Below are 6,000 nucleotides of genomic sequence, written 5' to 3'. Positions count from 1 at the left end.
GTGGTGGTTTCCTAACTGCAAGTGTAGTTTCAAATAAGGGGCAGAGGCAGTTGAATAAATAGCAGCACTTGGCAATAAATGTACTGGTCTGACTGGAGTTATAGTCTGAGGAACACATGATGAATGGGACCAGTGGGTTTCAATTACAACTTTCTCTGTTTTTTCCATCTGGGCATTGACTTCCTGCACTATCCTGAGGGGAACAAATGGGCTGTGCTGAAAGTGTGGACTGGATTCCACAACTGGATCCTGCCTTAATGATCCAGATCTGATATTTTGAACCACTTTCAGGAAAGTTGAAAAGCCGGAGGTTCCTCGATTAATGTGACGTTGGGCAGAACAAGGATTGATTCTCCAAGTCTCAGGGCAGCCTGAATACCGAGGTGATGGTAACGAGGTAAAATGGAACAGGTCATCGGAAGAATGAAGCGGGGCTTTATTTTGGGATCAGGATAGGTCGGGTTTCGATCCCGGAAAGGGAGGGCCCAGACAGAAAGGCAGTGGGTCCTGTTACACAGACATAACTAACAGTAACATGCTGTGTAAATGGATGACATTGTCTCACACTATTTTAATCAAACATATTAATCATTGGAAACCTGCGCCCCTCTTCTAAATGATTAAAGACTTAATAGTAATGTCGGCTTGTTCAATGCATCACAACAGTTGTATGACACTTTGATCTTCTACTATAAATTCTGTGTCCTAGGTATTCTGCCCAACGAGCTTACGGAATAAGGAGAGGTGCTCTGGATCCTTGTTTTTCAAATAAACCTGTTCGACTATAACCTGGTATTCTGTGTGATTTTCAACGTTCTCCACCTCAGTCCAACACCTTTGGAGTGCCATGGTGGCTCAGTGGTTAGCACTGACGGTAAAAACAATGACTGCAGATGCTGGAAACCAGATTTTGGATTAGTGGTGCTGGAAGAGCACATCAGTTCAAGCAGCATCCGAGGAGCAGCGAAATCGACGTTTCGGGCAAAAGCCCTTCATCAGGAATAAAGGCAGAGAGCCTGAAGCGTGGAGAGATAAGTTAGAGGAGGGTGAGGGTAGGGGTAGGGAGGAAGTAGCATAGACTACAATAGGTGAGTGGGGGAGAGGATGAAGGTGATAGGTCAGGGAGGAGGGTGGAGTGGATAGGTGGAAAAGAAGATAGGCAGATAGGACAAGTCATGGGGACAGTGCTGAGCTGGAAGTTTGGAACTCGGGTGAGGTGGGGGAAGGGGAAATGAGGAAACTGTTGAAGTCCACATTGATGCCCTGGGGTTGAAGTGTTCTAAGGCGGAAGATGAGGCGTTCTTCCTCCAGGCGTCTGGTGGTGAGGGAGCGGCAGTGAAGGAGGCCCAGAATCTCCATGTCCTCGGCAGAGTGGGAGGGGGAGTTGAAATGTTGGGCCACAGGGCGGTGTGGTTTATTGGTGCGGGTGTCCCGGAGATGTTCCCTAAAGCACTCTGCTAGGAGGCATCCAGTCTCCCCAATGTAGAGGAGACCGCATCGGGAGCAATGGATGCAATAAATGATATCAGTGGATGTGTTAGCACTGATGCCTCACAGCGCCAGAAACCGAGGTTCGGTTCCAGCCTCGGGTGACTGTCGGTTGGGGTTCGCACATTCTCCCGTGCCTGTGTGGGTTTCCTCTGGTTGTTCTGGCTTTTATTGGTAGAGGAATTGAGTTCCGGAGTCCTGAAGTCATGTTGCAGTTGTATAAGACTCTGGTGCGGCCGCATCTGGAGTATTGTGTGCAGTTTTGGTCACCATACTATAGGAAGGATGTGGAGGCACTGGAACGGGTGCAAAGGAGGTTTACCAGGATGTTGCCTGGTATGGTAGGAAGATCCTATGAGGAAAGGCTGAGGCACTTGGAGCTGTTTTCATTGGAGAAAAGAAGGTTTAGGGGTGACTTAATAGAGGTGTACAAGATGATTAGGGGTTTAGATAGGGTTGACCATGAGAACCTTTTTCCACGTATGGAGTCAGGTATTATGAGGGGGGATAGCTTTAAATTAAGGGATGGTAGGTATAGGACAGATGTTAGGGGTAGATTCTTTACTCAGCGAATCGTGAGTTCATGGAATGCCCTGCCAGTAGCAGTGGTGGACTCTCCCTCTTTATGGGTATTTAAACAGGCATTGGATAGACATATGGAGGATAGTGGGCTGGTGTAGGTTAGGTGGGCTTGGATTGGCGCAACATCGAGGGCCGAAGGGCCTGTACTGCGCTGTATTTTTCTATGTTCTATGTTCACACAATCCAAAGATGCGCAGGTTAGGTGAATTGGCCATGCTGAATTGTCCGTAGTGTTCAGGGATGTGTAAGTTAGGTGCATTAGCCTGGGATAAACGTAGAGTAATGGGAATTTGTTTGGCTGGGATACTCTTTGGAAGGACAGTGTTGGGTTGAAGGGCCTGTTTCTACACGGCAGGGATTCTATGGAACTCCAGCACCCCCACATCAAACTATTAGGTGAATCTCCCTGATTGGCCAGAACAAGAGAAGTTTCCAGGCAACCATCGAAAAGACCATGAGGTCTAGGCATGGGAGGGAGGAGTCTGAGACGTTCCAGGTGAATTTGAGGTCGGGTACTATAAACCGACTGACTCCCACAGCTACCTAGACTACACCTCCTCCCACCCTGCCTCCTGTAAAAACGCCATCCCATATTCCCAATTCCTTCGTCTCTGCCGCATCTGCTCCCAGGAGGACCAATTCCAATACGGCACAGCCCAGATGGTCTCCTTCTTCAAGGACCGCAGATTCTCCCCAAACGTGATCGACGATGCCCTCCGCTGTATCTCCACCACTTCCCGCTCCTCCGCCCTTGAGCCCCATCCCTCCAACTGCCACCAGGACAGAACCCACTGGTTCTCCCTACCACCCAACCAAACTCCATATACAGAGTATCATCCGCTGTCATTTCCGCCAACTCCAAACAGACCCCACCACCAGGGATATATTTCCCTCCCCTCCCCTATCAGCGTTCCGAAAAGACCACTCCCTCTGTGACTCCCTCGTCAGGTCCCACCAACTCAACCGCCACTCCCGGCACCTTCCCCTGCAACCGCAAGAAATGCAAAACTTGCACCCACACCTCCTCCTTTACTTCTCTCAAAGGCCCCAAGGGATCCTTCCATATCCGCCACAAATTCACCTGCACCTCCACACACATCATCTATTGCATCCGCTGCACCCGATGTGGCCTCCTCTATACTGGGGAGACAGGCCGCCTACTTGCGGAACGTCTTAGAGAATACCTCTGGAACACCAGGACCAACCAACCCAACCACCCCGTGGCTCAACACTTTAACTCTCCCTCCCACTCCAACAAGGACATGCAGGTCCTTGGACTCCTCAATCGCCAGACCATAACAACACGACAGTTGGAGGAAGAGCGCCTCATCTTCCACCTAGGAACCCTCCAACCACAAGGGATGAACTCAGATTTCTCCAGTTTCCTCATTTCCCCTCCCCCCACCTTGTCTCAGTTGAATCCCTCGAACTCAGCACCGCCTTCCTAACCTGCAATCTTCTTCCTGACCTCTCCGCCCTCACCCCACTCCGGCCTATCACTCTCACCTTGACCTCCTTCCACCTATCACATCTCCATCGCCCCTCCCTCAAGTCCCTCCTCCCTATCTTTTATCTTAGCCTGCTGGACACACTTTCCTCATTCCTGATGAAGGGCTTATGCCCGAAACGTCGAATTTCCTGTTCCTTGGATGCTGCCTGACCTGCTGCGCTTTTCCAGCAACACATTTTTCAGCTCTGATCTCCAGCATCTGCAGACCTCACTTTCTCCTCACTCCTTTCAGGTCCCAGGTCACACTCCAGCTGCTGGGTATAGGTCAGTGACAGTGTCCCGGGACATCCCATCAGCTCTGATACTGTGCCTCACTCATCCGGAGGAGATGACATTGAAGATGAAGACTCGGACCCTCCTCTGTCTGCGATGTATCCCGAGGAGCCCTTCAGCAGTGACCTCTTCATCTGGTGGAGGCTGTTCAGCTTCTGCTGCAGGTTGCTGCTGGCCCAGGGTTTCCTGGTGCATCTGTCCCTCCTGTAACTCCCTGCCCCGTTGTTACATGTTAGCTACTGCAGGAATGGTACCAGCTGTAGCTGGCTCCATCGGTCACGCTGGCAATGCCCCTGCATCAGGAACATAGGAACAGAAGAGGTTCTTAGCAATGGGAACAGTCTCCAGTCCCGTCTCAGAGAAATAGTAGCTGAACATGTTCCTCTATCGAGTGAGACAATGGTGTGTCTGACAAGGAGGGCCACAGAATGAACATCTTGCCACTTTGACATGGGACCTTATTTTGAGGAGTGTTCCCCTGGTCAGACTGAAGAGAGGCAGCAGCTGCATGAGCCTGGTACCCTTCTCCCCCAGACCCACATCACCTACACAAATCATCATTGTATCTCAGAGAGTCTTCCATTATCCTGACAGTTCAGATGGAGAAGGAATCAGCTCTGTGCCCCTTTGCACCCTCCCCTACCCCATTGAGGCCATGTTGGCAGTGACTGACCATCAACCCCCTCCCACAGCATCCCAGGTTCTCCATGCTCTACCATCTCCTCCCTTGACATATCAATAATCCTCCCCATCATTGTTCTTGTGCCTTGCAATCCCAGGCTGCGGCCTACAATCCCCAGCATTGAAGTCTCCAGCTCTCTTCACTGACAGGGCTCCATGATAACCCCCCCACACCCCTCCCCAATGCTCATGCCCCTGGTGTGCAGGACTGACCCATGCCCACTCCTCAGGCTGCACTGAGATTGACCCCTGACCATGACCGGTCCAAGCAGCTGACTAACCATGAGACACACTAACTGGGACACACTGACTGGCAGCAGCCGAACTGGACTCGACTGAGGACCACTCCCCTTCGACTTGGGGATATGGCCATTTGTCTGAGGTACATGCAGTCTGTCTGCTATCCCGGCAGATGGGACGTGCTCTCGGTGGGAGATTGATGCTGCACTGTGCCACACAGCAAGATGTCCAGCCCCTTGACTGACTCCTGATGACAAGCTGCCTGGCTCTGTGTCTGCACCAGACTGTAAGGCAAGGCAGCAGGACAGGGAGCTTTAAAGTGGGGTTGAGGGAGCACAGTGCTGAAAGGGCAGGGAGAGGCTGGGATGCGGTGAGCATCCAGGGAGGTGCAGAGTGAGTGTACACTGAGAGACCTGGGAAACAGCCCTGAGGTAGCCTGGACCAATCTGTGAGCTGGGTGCCTGTCCCTGTGAGCAAAGTATCATGGCAGCATTCCAATGATAGTTACCAGTGTGACCCAAAGGACAACGTTAAAGTGCAGACACGCACTGTAAGTGGATGGGAGCTGTGCCATGATGTTGGACAGGCTGGCACATGCTGAATGCCAATGTCTGTGGTAGCAGGATGTGTGCAGCTGTTGCCTGGGAGTGTGCCCTGAGATGTTGGTGCAGACAGGCAGGAGGCTGGAAGAACACAGCAAGCCAGGCAGCACCAGGAGGTGGAGATGTTAACATTTCGATTGTAATCCTTCTTCAAGACTAGGGCTGGGTGTGGAGGGAACTACAGATAAAGGGGGTGGTGAGGACAGGGTGATGAAGTGAGGATAGGTGATGACAGGTCGACTGTATTACCTGGGTTGGTCAATGGGAAAATGAATTCATTTGGTGGCAGGGATTGTGAAAGGGAGGGGGAGGGACTGGGAATGGAGTCGGGGGATGGGGAGGGACGTTATTTGAAACTGGAGACTCAATGTTGAATCCTCTGGGCTCGAGTGTGCCCAGGTGATAGATAAGGTGTTGTTCCTCCAATAGGAGCTGTGGTTTGTTTTGGCAATGGAAGAGGCCAAAGATGGTCATGTCAGAAAGGGAGTGGGAAGGGGAATTGAAATGGGCGGTGACTGGGAGGTCTGGTTGGCCCCTGCGGGCCCAGCTGCGATGCTCGGTGAACCATTCCCTAAGTTTACGTTCAGTCTCCCTGATGTAGAGAAGACCACATTGAGAGCACTT

At 51.5% G+C, this 6,000-nt stretch overlaps 1 long non-coding RNA gene across 1 annotated transcript; it reads left to right on the top strand.

The window, feature by feature from the left end:
• Positions 1 to 303: 303 nt before the first annotated feature.
• On the top strand, positions 304 to 788 carry LOC132832845 (uncharacterized). Its single transcript, XR_009646995.1, has 2 exons — positions 304 to 397; positions 710 to 788. It is a non-coding gene; the product is annotated as an uncharacterized LOC132832845 (long non-coding RNA).
• Positions 789 to 6,000: the final 5,212 nt, after the last annotated feature.

Source organism: Hemiscyllium ocellatum, chromosome 35, assembly GCF_020745735.1.
Source record: "Hemiscyllium ocellatum isolate sHemOce1 chromosome 35, sHemOce1.pat.X.cur, whole genome shotgun sequence".
NCBI lineage: Eukaryota > Metazoa > Chordata > Chondrichthyes > Orectolobiformes > Hemiscylliidae > Hemiscyllium > Hemiscyllium ocellatum.
Note: the sequence above shows the minus strand (reverse complement) of the source record. Positions and strands in the feature narration are given on the sequence as shown.